General features: G+C 45.2%; 1 long non-coding RNA gene across 1 annotated transcript; it reads left to right on the forward strand.

The window, feature by feature from the left end:
- The first annotated feature begins 7,898 nt into the window (after positions 1–7,898).
- LOC128072015 (uncharacterized) lies at positions 7,899–12,932 on the forward strand. Its single transcript, XR_008202060.1, has 3 exons — positions 7,899–7,929; positions 10,589–10,722; positions 12,806–12,932. It is a non-coding gene; the product is annotated as an uncharacterized LOC128072015 (long non-coding RNA).
- Positions 12,933–14,662: the final 1,730 nt, after the last annotated feature.

A 14,662-nucleotide genomic window follows, 5' to 3' on the forward strand; every position in this document is an offset into this window, starting at 1 on the left:
CGCCCCTCCCTTTTCTTCCCATAGCGGGGAGGAGCACCCTGCCTCAGCCCCCCCTCCCCACAGACCTAGGGCGCGCGGGGCCCAGCAGAACGGGAATCCGTTACCCACGGGGTTTCCTGGCTCCGGGCAGCAGGGGCCGAGCCGTGACCCCGCCTCTGATTGGCTGAGATTTGCCGCAGTTCCGCCCATCCGCGCGCTCCCGTCTTCCCACCCGGCCCCGCGCGCGGCAGGGGAGGATTTGAGGGGCGGCCGCGGTTTTCCTCAGGGCCGTTCCGTAACGGCGGAGGTGGAGCGGTGCCGTCACCCGCCGTGCTCCTCCAGCTCTGTGTCCGTGGGAGAATGCAAAGTGTATTTCCGAGTCCAGGCCAGGCGCACACGGGAATAATGTTTCTGACGTCCTGTGTGAGGGAGAATGCGCGCAGCTGGGCTTTGCTGTGGGATCTGTGATTAAACGTGAATCACAGAGAAACCCTCGCTCCGAAGTGCAGGGGAAAAGTTCAGCTTCACCAAGCCGCCCAGCTTCCAGGAGAGAAAAGCACTCATTTGTTTAGAAAGAACCAGTATTCCTCCTGCTGATGCTGCTTGTCCTGGTGAAATCACACCATTAAATATTTGAACTTTCTTACTGCTTTGAAATGCTACTGAAATGCACTTTTGTTTGCTGTCTTCCAGTCGATCACGTTTGACAGCAGTTAACACGTGCTTCGTGAGCACAAACCCATTTCAAAATGTTGTAAGACTGCATTTCTTCCACCATCTCGCCTCAGTCCCCCCTCTGTTATTTTAAAGCCATTCCCCCTTATCAGTCTGATCAAAGTCAGTCCCCCTCTTTTTACACAGCCTGGCAGCGATAGGACGGTGGGGTGGTTTTCATTTAAAAGGGGGGAGATTTAGGTCAGGTGTTAGGAAGGAATTCTTCACTGAGCGGGCAGTGAAGCCCTGGCAGAGCTGCCTGGAGAGCTGCGGGCGCCCGGTCCAGGAGGAGCCCATGGTCCAGGAGGAGCCCGAGGCCATGGGTGGGCCCTGGGCAGCCGGAGCTGGGGGGCAGCCGGCCCTCAGCCAGGGCTGGAAAGGATGGGCTCTAAGGTTCCCTTCAGCCTAAGCCATCCTATGTTCCAATAAAGTTCCTCTTATGAAACTTTTCCTCATCACAAAGCAGTTTGCTTTGTCACAGTGCACACAGTTAAACAAGATTACGCAGCACTAACGTGCATTTGCACCTCAAAAGAAGAGTCCAGGTTATACAAAATCAGCACCCATGTGTGTGTTTCAAAATAGAAATTTATAGCTTAGTACTTCTAATTATTTTAAAGTGTATACTGCTAAGTCTTTCTCCACTTACAGGAAAGCCTTTTTTTTTGCATAACGTCTGGAACCTCTCTTTGCATTTGAATCTCAGTAACTGTTAGTCCCAGTTAATTCTTGTCAGAGAATTAGTGAATAAGTGTAACTCCTTAAATGTATGCACTACACCAACACTTACGATTTTTTTTTACATATGTATATATATAACAAGAGATTTTCATAAGCATTTACAAGCAAACAGGTGCTTGATTTCTCCATACCAACTCCCAGTTCTCTGATGGACCCAACTCTGCACAAAGCAGAACAGCCGAACCGTCACCAGCTGCAAACAAACGAGAAGAATTTATCAGCAAAACAAGATGAAAATGAAACAGGCTGAATGGGAAGAGATGGAAGGAAGGGTGGCTGTGCTTCTGGGATTCGGGAGCCTGGTGAGCCCATACCATTCTTTAAGTCTTCCCTGTAAATAATCACACTATGCTAGACGTTGAGTGTGATCACACTGCTCGTGTGCGTCGATCCAGTGCTCGTGCTGAGGTTTGTGTCACTGCAGCCTGAGATCGCACCTCTTGAAATGCTTACAGCTTTTGGTGTTAAAGGTAACAAAAAATGATAACAAAAAAAAAGTTTGGGGCTTGCTTTCTTTGAAGCGCAGACTGTGTGAGATGAAAGTATTTTATCTTGTGCTATAATGAGGGGTATTTCCATCTCAATTGATGCATATTGCCAGGGGTTGTAGGGTTGGTTGTTACTGAAACCTCCGACATCCACGTGTTTAATACGATTAATAAGAGGCTTTCCCTGAGAGAGCCTCTCTTTTTTTGCAGACATCTAGAGTTACTCCTTATTCAAAGCAGAGATCTGAGCAGACTAGTCATGCCCTTGTAGGAATGAGAAGGGATGGAAGGAGAAAGAATATTAATGTATCTCTGCTCTGGATTTCTGAATAGCTGTAGGCTTAAATTTCTGCGTAATTTCTGCATTAAGATTCAACATTTTCACGGCAAGGGAAATTCCAGGAACATCAAGCTATTGAAAAGCAAAACTATTTCCTAGAACAAAGTGCAGAATCATGAAGATAGTAACATGAACCACCCACTGAGACTACCGTTACAGTTTGGAAATTCTTGCTGCATATCTTTCACTGCAGGTCTTTTAAAAGCTTTATTTGCAACTTTGGCAAATGCCCCAATATTTCTTTTTCCTCTCTCTAGTATACCTGAATTTCTAATGGTACAAAGTGTGTACATGATGTCAGACATCACTTCTACGTGAAAGGTTAGTGCAAATATTCTTTGCTGCGTATGTGCGTGTATTTCAGAATATATTAGAATTTTAAAAGCGTTTTAAAAAGAGGGATTATATGAGGGAGAACTGGAAAGCAGCAGCAGCTCTCTTTAACCTCTGAAAGGAAGAGGCTGCAGCAGCATGCAGTGTGCTGAGCAAGCCTCTGAGGGCCAGGTAAGGAAAGAGAGAGCTGGGAGTCCCAGTGCTCGTGGCTGTGCTGCTCGTGATCTGCTGCTAGCAAAGGACTTGGAGCTCTGTTCTGCAATTCCAGGAGCCTGCTTCAGTCGTGCTGAATCTGCCTCTGAATGCTGAAATTACTTAGCATTACTTAGCAGTAGTGTTTAGAGGAGTAGTACTCTTAGACATATATCTTTAATTTCAGGAAGATTTGCCCACGCTCTTGATGGAATTACTGATGGACAAATCACAGTAGAATCATAGAATCGTTTGAGTCGAAAGGGCTGTTTCAGTGTCATCTAGTCCAATGCCCTGCAGTGAACAGGGACAGCCACAGCTCAGTCAGGTTGCTCAGAGCCTGGTCCAGCCTGACCTTGAATGTCTCCAAGGACGTGGCATCCACCACCTCTCTGGCAACTTGTGCCTCGCTACCCTTAATGAAAAAACTTCTTCCTTATATCCTTATATCCTATAATCTCCCCTCTTTTGGTTTGAAGTCGTTTTCCCTTGTCCTGTCACAACAGACTCTGCTAAAGACTCCATCCCTTCTTTCTTACTGCTCCTCTTTAGATTCTGAAAGGCTGCTCTCAGGTGTCCCTGGTGCCTTCTATTCTCCAGGTTGATCAGCCCCAGCTGGTTTTGGTGACAGCAACTGTGTCATCGTTTTTTAGTAGCGTGGTGCCTTCCAGCCTTTCCTGTTTGTTTCCCATGAAATGCCGTGAGCGTTGATGTAGAGGCATGTCAGCTGGCAGCTGGCCTTGTCACCTTCTTGGAGGATAACTCCTTAATTCCTTTATGTATTTCCCTTGCGTTTCCCATTGCCTTCTCCTGTTGCTTCAGTGCTGCCTGGCTCCTTGGCGTTACATTTTAAGTGCGCTGCAGTATGGCCAGCACATCTCAGGGCAGCACCGCGTCCCTCTGTGGATGCTGTGCCCACATTGTCGTGGGCAGGCACCATCACCCCCGCCCTCAGAATTCAGAATCAGGTAAGCAAAGCTAAGAGAAATCACAGTTGCGAAAGTGGAAGCAAATCTGTTTATTAAGACTCAATTTTCTTTAGCAATAACCTGGTTTTGTTATTCTAGAATGTATGTGGAAGCTGCTGTCTGTCAGATGTTTCCAATACAGCGTGATTTGAAAAGAAGAAAGCTGAAGGAACTCGCAGTGCACAGTCAGCTACAGGATTTTTTCCCCAGTTCTTCATGACTATTAGCTGCTCCAGCAGTGACAAATTATTTAGGTGTCAGCAGCCAGTCACTTCTCTTTGACCAGAGCACCAATGGACGCTTGCAAATACATGGACTGTGTGCAGCTGTCTTGCATCACTGCAGTGATGGAGAGCAGTGATGAAGCTAACAAAGTCAGGAGCACTCAAAACTACACTAAGAGCTGTGTATTGCAAATTCCCAAATCAGGGCCCGTCCTGTCCTCTGCTGGTCACACCGTCAGAAGCCAGTGTCACAAATGCATTCTTTCATGCTTTTGGGGGAAAGTGGCCATCAGAAAATACATAATTCCGTGTTCTGGGAGGATAGAAAAAAAACTTCATGCTGAGACGCTCGGAATAAAGATCGTTACATTTCTCCATCCGTGAAAACCCCCGGCGAGGCTGAAGGGGAAAACCTCCCGCATCTTGCTCCGGAGCGACCTCGTCTGGCAGATTTGAGCCTCCCAGCGGTTTGTTTTTTCCCTGTTCAGACACCACTGCCTCCTCTGCTAAGGAGGGCATGCACAGCTCTGTGCAGGGCCGGCGAAACGAGGCTCTGGCCGCTTGGGAAGCACCTGCGTGGTGCTGCTGCAGCAGCTTTATTTTCTCATTTAACCCAGCGAATAGGAAGGGTGGCGAAGGCAGAGAAAGTAGGCATCATAAATACATACATCATACATACATCATACGTACGTACATACATACATCATACATATATACATAATACGTACATACATACATCATACATGCATACATCATACGTACATACATACATACATCATACACACATACATCATACATACATGCATACATGCAGCAGTTCCCTGATGCCACATCTCCTCATGGTTTTGGAGATTCCTTTCAGCATTTCTTAGCGATGCAGCTCGGGACACCGAAGGTCTGCGGGCGGGCGGGCAGCGGGATCCGGCCCTTGGAGTAACGAGCGCCAGAGGGCAGCATCCACGCGGCAACGGAGCTCTGCCGGAGGACCGAGCCGTTTGTAAAGGAGGCAAGAGGACGTTTTGAAGAGACGCGTTTCGGTGCGCTCTGGACGCTTTGGCTGCATTCATTTAATCAAAATTGCTATTCTGAGATTGAAAATGCAGCCAATAAATAGCGCACGTTTCCGTCAACAATTCTAGTTGAGAATCTAATAAATGATTTGGTTTAATGTACAACGTTTCTGCTTGTTCCAGTGGTTTATCTATAATCCCTGTCTTTGCAACAGCCAGAAGCAGCCCATGACAAGTTGTTATTTTCCCCTTTGTTATGGAGCTGTGGCAGAAAACTGCGTTCTAAAAATGTTTCTTTCTGCTCGATTCAATTGGGAGCATTTGCTCAGGGTGGGGAGAAGTTTTCGGAATGCACAAACTAGGTGTGATGAATTCTGAACGAGCTGACCCTGACAACTGAGCTCATCAAACTCCGTGCTTTTAATTTAGCAGAATATCGTGTGTCTTCATCCTCAGTGCTGGGTAGGAAGCGCTGAAGAGAACAGCTGTAAGGAGAGTTCCACTTTTTTTGAGCTGACACACAAATGGCACTTGGTGCAGCAACCTCTGCTCCTGCCAGCTGAGTGTTAGTGAGCAGCAAGGACAGCTTGGGGAACAACAGGGCAGTGTGCGGGGCCTGAAAGCCCTCATTCATGCAGCAGCCTGCAGATCTTGTGCGACACTGTCTGGTGTGCGTCAGCTTTGTGAAATTCGTACTCCACATTTTTTACAGAAAGAAAAAAAAAAAAAAGGAATTTGCCTTCGCTTCTTCGTTTGCACTTCCAAATAATCTGTCCAAAAGATTTAGTCGTCAGTCTCACGCTTGGGGCTCACACACAATGAGGCCACTGGCACAATGTTTTGGCGCCCTGTAAAAAGTAGGGAGCGTTCTTTCTGTTCTCCCATACATGTTTTGAATTTCTGAGATGGTCATAGGAGGTATCACTTAATGTAGCCTAAGTAGAAAGACTACAAAGTACTGCGATTGCTTCGCTTCTCTCCAATTTAACTTGCCCTTGAAGGACGAGAGCTTTTCTTGGCACTGTGCTGATCGTTACTCCTGCAGTACCGTCTGGGAGTGCTTTGTGTGCAGCACAGCCCCGCTCTACATTGAAGGAATCCATAAAGCTCCCAGCTGTGCTTTATGGTAAAAATCCACTCTTGGATTGGTGGAATGCTGACCCTTTAGGGCTGTCCTTCCCAGCAATGCTGACCTGCCCTCCTCCTAAGCACATGTTGCACACTGAAATGGCAGTAAATGTACCACGAATTAACACCTTTTTTTTTTCTTTTTTTTTCCCCACAGATATCATTCAGATTCCGAGGAAAACTTCAAAAAAAGTTTTCTTTTACTCGTCCAAAAGCTTTACAGCAGCACTTTATTTTCAAAACAGTTTTCGTTGTTGAAATATAGGTCTGGTCGTGTAGGAATTGGTCTCATACCCAGGATTTGTGGTTTGGGGGTTTGTTTTCATCCATTCTTCTTTCCCAAATATTCTGATCCTATCACAGCTTGCTTAAAGTTTATAGTAACACATCATCCAAGACAACACACTTCCAATCCTATTGCATTTACTCAATTTAGTGGATGATTTCCTAAATACATAAGTAATAATAGTAATTAGTTGCATCCTTTGGGCCAGAACAGCCTCAGTAAGTCGCAGTGGAGGATCCAGTCCTGTAGCTTATCTTCTCTAATTGCATAAAGCAGCTGTAATCTCACCAGATCCAGTCGCTGGTGTATTCCTATCTGCCCTGGAGTTTCCCAGCTGATGGACAGCCACTTTCCTATCATCTTCCTTCTGAGCTTACTGCAGCCAATTATTGGGAAAACGGAGCTGTGCTGGACTAATGTTGTACCATAGTGAATGTAAGGATCCCTAATCTGCCGTTGCTCTAAATTAGGCAAGAGCCAGGCCCTGTGGCACAACACAGCTGCAGCTCAAAATCTGGGCCAGAATGCGCATGCTGAGATAACGTAACCAAATCTCATGCTTAGGAACTGATGGTTTCTGGGAGGTGTTTCTCCTCTCCAGGGTCTGTGAGCAGAATTAGAACAAATTACGCTTAGTAACTGAGCTGTGTGTTACTTTGGAGCACGAAGCAGCAGCAGGTGCCTTGAAGGAGGATGCCAAGCTAGAAGTGAATGACAACTGAATGCAGTAAGGAAAATTTTTCTGATTATCAAAAGGGGCAGCATGTACTCACCTCTAACACAACTGAAGCAATCAGGTTAATTATTGGCCTGTGTCAGAAAGTGCCGCACGCTGAGCTGTCAGTCTGTCTTTGCAGCCATCAGGTGTTCTGAGCATCAACAACATTTCCTATCGTACCTGGCAGCTCCCTGCCATCTCCTTCTTCTCCTTCCTATCAGGAAACAAGTGGGTGATACAAAAATGTGTGTCTCAATATGAAATCAATACTGTTAAATGTAGTCACTTAGGATCCATATGCCTGTCATGTATGTTAACATAAAAGCCTGCCTCTGAACTGCAGGCAGGACATGCCTGGTCACAAACAGCTGGAAATATGGTACCATCATAAGAGGGCAGAGCAACACAACTTTTCATTCACCTTCCCATAAGCTGCATGCAGGACAAAGAGTGAAGTGAAATTACTGCCAAAACTTTGCTTATATATCATCCAAGTTCCCTGGAAAGCAAAGGTTGGACTTCAGAGCGAGCAGTGCGTTTACATAAGAAACTGCTTGTTGCACTCATACAGGTAGCCAGAACACAGCAGCATGGCTCTGCTCTCAGCCACTTCAGATCTGTGGGATCTGGGCTGCAGCCCAGAGCCATGGGCAGTGCTGTGCAGCCTCACAGCAAAAGGTTTCTGATGTTTGTACAGCAGAAGAGGCAACACATGGAGGCAGACGTCATCAACATGAAATTGTGAAGATCAGCTCGCAAACCAGAACTGCTGGCACATTTGGACACAAATGACAGAAGGGATCATAATGTAAGTAATAATACAAGCTATGTAGGTCGCTTCAAAAGTAATGCCTCCTGTTCATTTCCATGGAAACTACAATGGATACAAAGAACACAATGGCACTGTTTCATGGAGCAACAAAATGTGATGGAATATTATTGGGAAGGTTCGTTGTTTGTTGCCATACCACCAACCTCTACTTCTGAAGCTGTGGGCCAACAGAACAAAATAGGAGGCATAACTTTCAGAGCAACCCTGGTATCTGGTGTTTCTTATTTGAAAGGTGGCACTAAAGCCATTTGGACACAAACAAGCAAAGAATTCAATCAAATGTAGAATCAAAAGGTTTTTTTGCTTTCGTTTGGTGGTTTGGTTTTCTTTTGTTTGTTTTGCAAAAGAGTAGAAAAGACCAAATCAAAATTGGGGAAGTGAAGATGCTTTGGTGCAGCACTTCAGCGTATCCCATAAAGGACCAAAAAAGAGAAGGCAAACAGGCTGGTAGACCAGAAAGAAACTGTAAAAGAAGGGGGGGTGGGGGGGAGGGGGAATACAGCTACACTGTAGTACCTGCAAACTACACAAATGTATTTAAAAATGAATCCGGCACAAATGGATTTAATGACAAGCACACTGTGAGACTTAAAATGCTGTGTAGAGATTATGGCTCGCTAAGAATGTGAAAAGCACGCGGGCAGGAGGGTGAAAAGCAATTTTATGAAGTATAGGAAAGAATCAAAAGCAGAAAATGCAAGAAATCAGTGATTGGAAGCTGTCAGAACACGGCGTTCGCGGTGCCTGTTCTTGCACTTGGTGCCACTGCAAGTTTCCTGATGACAGGCGTGCTGAAGCCTTGGTTTGACAGCTCATACAAAACATTTGAACATGAAGATCTTTTGTTTCCCTGCCAAAGTAAATGGCTTTTTTCCCTAACCGTAACGTGCTGTCCTCAGACCTGCTCTTCCTAATTAGAGGTGGTGAGCACCATTTAGTTAATGATCATCTTTTATTTCTGTTCTGCATGTTGAATTCTGATTCAGTTCTTGTTTCGGCAGAGCATGTTTACAAGTGGCTAAAATCACTTGTTCATCTCAGCACTGCATTTCAGGGAGCAGAAGCAGAAGTTGCCTGAGGTTAAAACCCATGGCAACAGCTGTCCTGGCTTCACGCAATTATATGTAACTGTGTTAGAGGTGTGCTTGTCCTGCCATTGAGAAAGAAGACTCCAGATTGCTTAGGGCACATGACAGAAACTTTGGTATCTGCTGTGGTATGCAAGCAACTACAAATATCACATATTAAACCCAGTATCTTACTTTGTACCACGACAGAACAAATAATTTGTCATTAAACTCCTGTTCCTGGCTGAATGAGAGCAGCGCAGGTCAGCTCAGTGCCATTGAGCTCCTGATGGAAGGACGAAATAAAGAGGCAGCTTGATACTCACTGTGATCAGTTACAGCCCAAGGCATGACGTTTGATTACTCTTATCTTAAAAGGCATAGCAGCAAATGTTACAGAGGTCATAACATTATTAAACCTTTACATTTGACTTGAAGATGGGTCCTAGATCAAAAAGGAGACAAAAACATACTCAAGATCTCACAATGAATGATCACTTCTCATTTTTCATTCCTATCAGGAGAAGGGGTGCACTGTCATTGCAGTACAAGGGCTGCAGTCCTGCTTGTGTTTCTGCAGAGCAGTAAATTAAAACTCAGCATGCAGGAGAGTTTAGCTTTGTTGTAAACAAGGAGTTGAGCTGGAAGGTCTTACTCACGTCCTCCTAGCTGGACAGTGCTAAAACCAACAAAAGAACTGTTGCTTCACAGAAAGAAAGCACAAGAAAGCAATTTAAAGGTAACACAACCATGATGGTGGTGAATCCAGACATTCAAAAAAAAGAAAACCATCATTAAGGCCAAGAAGGGCATAATGCCTGTGTTTAAGAACACAAACTTCAGTTTCCTTGTTACTTTCTGAGTAAGCACCATGACACTGTTTTCAAATGTTTCCTCTGCGGTTTTAAAACCTGGGACTTTTTTCCTAAATTTCACGATTCCGGGTGCTGCAGATTTTCCACTGGATCCTGCAAGGCTTCAGATAAAGCTAACACCAGATCAGTGGAACACGGGAAGAAACTGAGCTTTCTTGATTCTTCCCCGGTTCATTGCTGATGCTGCTGTCCAGGAAACAGTTCTTTTCTGTGACATGATTTTGAGAAACCTGGAAGGAAAAATACAGGAGTAGCCTTTCCGTGTTCTTCTGGAACCATTTTTGTATATCTCCAATAATATAAATAATCTAGGAAGTGATATAAAACATTTCCAAAAAACATACGTTGAAAGCATGAAGCACTCAAGATCCTCTGTCCAAACAGACTCCTGCCTTCCCTCCCTCTCCACATTTTGGTGAGCGCTCAGGCAGCCTTATCTTTTGGATAATTAGAGGATGCCAGATGGCTGTAAATATGTTCACAGTCCTTCACATCCAGTTCCTTCTATCTGGCACCCTTATTGCTCTGCCCTGTAGCAAGCACCTGGTCTGTTCTGATCTGAAGAACGTCCCTCTGCTCTCTTGATCTAAATTGTCACCTTTAGGGTTTTTTCCTCTTTAAATGTTTAGTGCCAAAGAACGGTCCCCTGCAGTCCTGTTGTGTAGATAATAATGTGCCTTCTCCTGTTTATAGGCATCAGCTTCCTTGACACCAGAGCTGCTGTCATTGAGCACGGGATGACACAGATCGCCTGCAGAGAATCACGAGGGCAGAGCAGCTTCTTCCTATTTTGAGAACAGAGATCTCCTGCTGCCCTTTGCATGGGGGTAAGTGGCACACAGGATGAGGTGATTCATCTCAAGTCATGCTCTGAGGAACTGCCAAAGTCAGCACTTGCATGGCAGTTCTGGGTTAAAAGCGCCAGTCCCTCTTCTCCTCCTCCTCACAGAATCACAGAATCAGAACATCTTGAGTTAGAAGGGAACCACGAGGGTGAAAGGACAAATCAAGCTTTACAAAATGTGATTTTTCTGTTTTTAAAAAGTCGTGGTTACTGAATTGCATTTTTGCACGGAAGGTAACTGTGGTCCCATTATTTCATACCTCAAAGCACGTCCTGAAAACCATAAAATCATAGAGCTTCTAAGGTTGGAAAAGACCTCTATGATCACCTAGTCCAACCATCCTCCTTCCACCAATACTGCCCACTGAGCCATGTCCTGAAGTCCCACACCTGCAGGTTTCTTAGACGAGCTCTCAGTAGCTCACAGCTTGTGCAAAAGAACGTGGAACTTATTACAGTTAACATAAAACACACGGATGTAGGATCAGCTAGAAGACATGAGATACAACTTTCAATTTATTACTGTAGAATCATGGAATCTTAGAATCATACAATTATAGAATGGCTTGGGTGCAAAAGGACATTCTGCTGTTCCACAGCCTCTCTTTGGCTTTGTGGCAGGCAGGCAGTGGGCATCACAGGTCTCCATTGGGACAGAAACCATCCGAGTGCATATGCTCAGTCAGGATTGCCCCTCCCCACAGCCAGAATCCTGCAGTTTCTCTCCTTAAACTTCACGTGGCTGGTGATTGCCAACTCTCCAGTCTGCCTGGATCTCTCTGCAAGGAGTCCCCACCCTCAAAGCGGTCAGCAGCTCCTCCCAGTTCAGTATCATTAGTGAACTTGCTCAAAACACCTTCTACCCCAACACCCAAATCAAAATGTTAAAGAGAACTGCCCCTAACATGGAGCCCTGGGAAACTCGCTGGCGACCAGCCACCAACCTGATGTGAGCCCTTACAACTCTTTGGGCCGACCCACCGGGTCTGGCACTGTGCTGGGTGCTGTCCAGAAGGATACTGTGAGAAACAGCTTTACTGGAAAACAAAAAAGTGACATCAAACTGGCTTCCCTTGTTCAACAAGACGAGTGACCTTGACATAAAAAGAAATTCACAGGACCTTCCCCTTATGAACCCGTATTGTCTGTGACCAATGAACGCATTGTCCTTCAGGTGTTTTTCAGTAACCCCAGCATAATTTTCTCCATCGTTTTACCAGGAACTGAACTGAAACAGACAGGCCTGTGTAGAGCAAACAAGGGCAGTGACAGAGTCCTTATGTGAGAAATAGGTGCTGTAGGAAAAAATAGCAAGGAGAAATGAACTCAGCACTCCCAGTAACAGTTTGAGGAAGGGGCGAACTGAGGAATGCAGCCTTCTCCCATTTGTACTGGTGCAGGAGAAGGGCAGGGGAAGGGGCACAAGGGGCAGCTGCACAGAGTCAGACTGCACAGAGTCAGACTGCACAGAGTCAGACTGCACGCTGCTCCCAGAAGCATCGCTGAGACAGAAAGGGTGGCTGCAGCCCCCTGCTCCAGGCAGTTACGTGCTCACATATTGGTTCAGGCTGTGACCTTGGAATTCCATACCCACCTGTAATTACCAGGGTCTTCTTTCTTGCTCTTCTTGAAAATTGCAACATTTGCCAGCTTCCTGTCAACTGAGACCGCTCCACGTTCCCAAGACCATGGTGAAATAATTGGAAGAGGTCTCACAGTGACATCAGCCAGCTCTCTGTGTACTCTGGGATGGATGCCCCATGGACTCACGTGCATCCAGGTGGAGCAGAAAATCCCACACAGTTCCAGGTTGGCTACGAGTTGATCGCTACTGCGGTCAGTCTGGGGTGCCAGAGACCATCACTGGCTTTGAAGACAAAGGCAAAAAAAGGCATTAAATGTTTCTGATTTGTCAGTGTTTGTTTGTGAGATGACTATTCTCATCAAGCAATGAACTAATATTATCACTGGTCCAGCTTTTGTTGGTGGTGTATTCAAGAAACACTTTTCATTGCCCCCCAGTTTGAACTTTGACTTTTGACCACACAAATTTTCTTCCATCAAAGGCAAACAGCAACCCTGTAGTCTTTCTATGCTGCCTGAACTGACAAGGAGCACAGCTCACTGTTTTGACAGTTTGACTGGTCTGAAGACTTGGATACCCAAGACAGGTGCATAGACAAAAACCTGATCCCATGCTGCTCCTCACACTCCCATGCGCAGAGATCTTGTAGACAGGTATTAAGGTTCAGCCAAAATGATACAATTTCTGTATGATGAGAGTTTCATGTTACCTGATCAAATACCCTCTGTTTGTGGCTTTTTTTTTACCCTCTGAATTCACCAATATTGCTGTTAAAGCCAAACAGAATGTGCTTTTTAGGATTTTTTGTTGTTGTTGCGGAATTATTTCTAAACTCTTAAGAAGTAAGGATGGAAAATTGTACAGAAAGAACTATCAAAGGGGAAGTTGGTCCTAAGGCATCTTAAAATATGGACACTGACATTTCCAAAACTAAAGGAAGAGGAATAGACAAGGTCACAAGCTGACTGAAAGTGAGGAAAGCTACACCAGCAAAAATTTTGGGTCACTACGAGGGTGAATGGATTGTCAGAGGAAAACCACTGAGAGATGATGAGTGTGTATTTTCAGGTCTTTGAATGCAGCCGTTTGAGCTATCACCCACATTTCATTTAACGAGGCATTACCAGCTCTGCTACGTGCAGCAGATGCTCTGGTTTGCTGAAGTGTGGGAGACTCCAGCCCATGGCACTCCAATCTGCTTGGTTCCACTTCCCCAGTGTGAGGGCATGGGGTTGTTTTACTGAGTTCAGGACCCCTTCAGGACTGCAGTGAAGAGTGAAGAGCCCCAGCTTTACTACGTAATGCTAACAGATGTCACCCAGAGCTACACATCAGTTTCTCACGTAATAAAATGCAACCGTTTCGACTTTTCTGCTCATAGAAGTGTCAGTGTTTGATCACAGAATTGTTTAGGCTGGAAGAGACCTTCAAGATCATCCCCCAACCATCAGTCTGACTTACCAATGAAAGAAGTCGTATGAGAATCCTAGAGAAATACAGCATCTTACTATACTGAAATTGTACTAGACATTATACTGAGTTGTCCACATTTCCTATTCTTTCCTATTTTTCCAGCAGTACTGCAATTCGGGGCCCGGATGAACGGATGGGCACCTGGATCTGCTCAAATAGGTTCTTTATTTCTGTGAAGCAGATTCCAGTTGACAGATGTCATGAACTACTCACAAACAGGAGAGAAGACTGTCTTTGACTAAAAGGATAATAAGAAAATAAGACTTCCATAAGAAAAGTGCAAAGTACAGAATTACAGAGACCAACAAAACAGGGGGGACAGGTCAGTGGGCATAGAGATGCACCACTGGAAGCAACCAAGACAGCAGGAATCAAGGGAAGACAGAGGTGGCTGCAGTCTGTGCAGGCATTAATAAGCAACCTGCATCTGATGACAGATCTGTTAAAAAAAACAAACTTCTCAAGAAATCAGCCTTCCTATTACATAAGATGAGGAGGCTGCTGCTGCAAACCACGATTTCCCCAATAACAGTCACATTTCTCTGTGATTTTGCTCGTGTTGACTTCCTGGTAGGTTAACTCTTCATTGAAAGTGGGGAGAAAGCAGATGGCAGAGGGCAACTTTGCTTACCTTTCTTGAACAAGGAGATAGATAAACTGATTTTTGTAATGATGCATTTGAGATACAGAGGCCAAATGTTACTTTTATGAGCCTATAAGATAAAGATAGGCTTCTTGTTTGCAGAACTTCACCATTTTGCTTTCTTTCTGGCAGATAAAACCTTACAAATTGGCCCTGTGACCTATAGATGCTCAGTAAGCAAGTGACTGAGAGCAGGCATTCAAACCACGCTTCATAAGAACC

This window comes from Tympanuchus pallidicinctus, unplaced genomic scaffold (assembly GCF_026119805.1).
Source record: "Tympanuchus pallidicinctus isolate F22 unplaced genomic scaffold, pur_lepc_1.0 scaffold65, whole genome shotgun sequence".
Taxonomy (NCBI): Eukaryota; Metazoa; Chordata; class Aves; order Galliformes; family Phasianidae; genus Tympanuchus; species Tympanuchus pallidicinctus.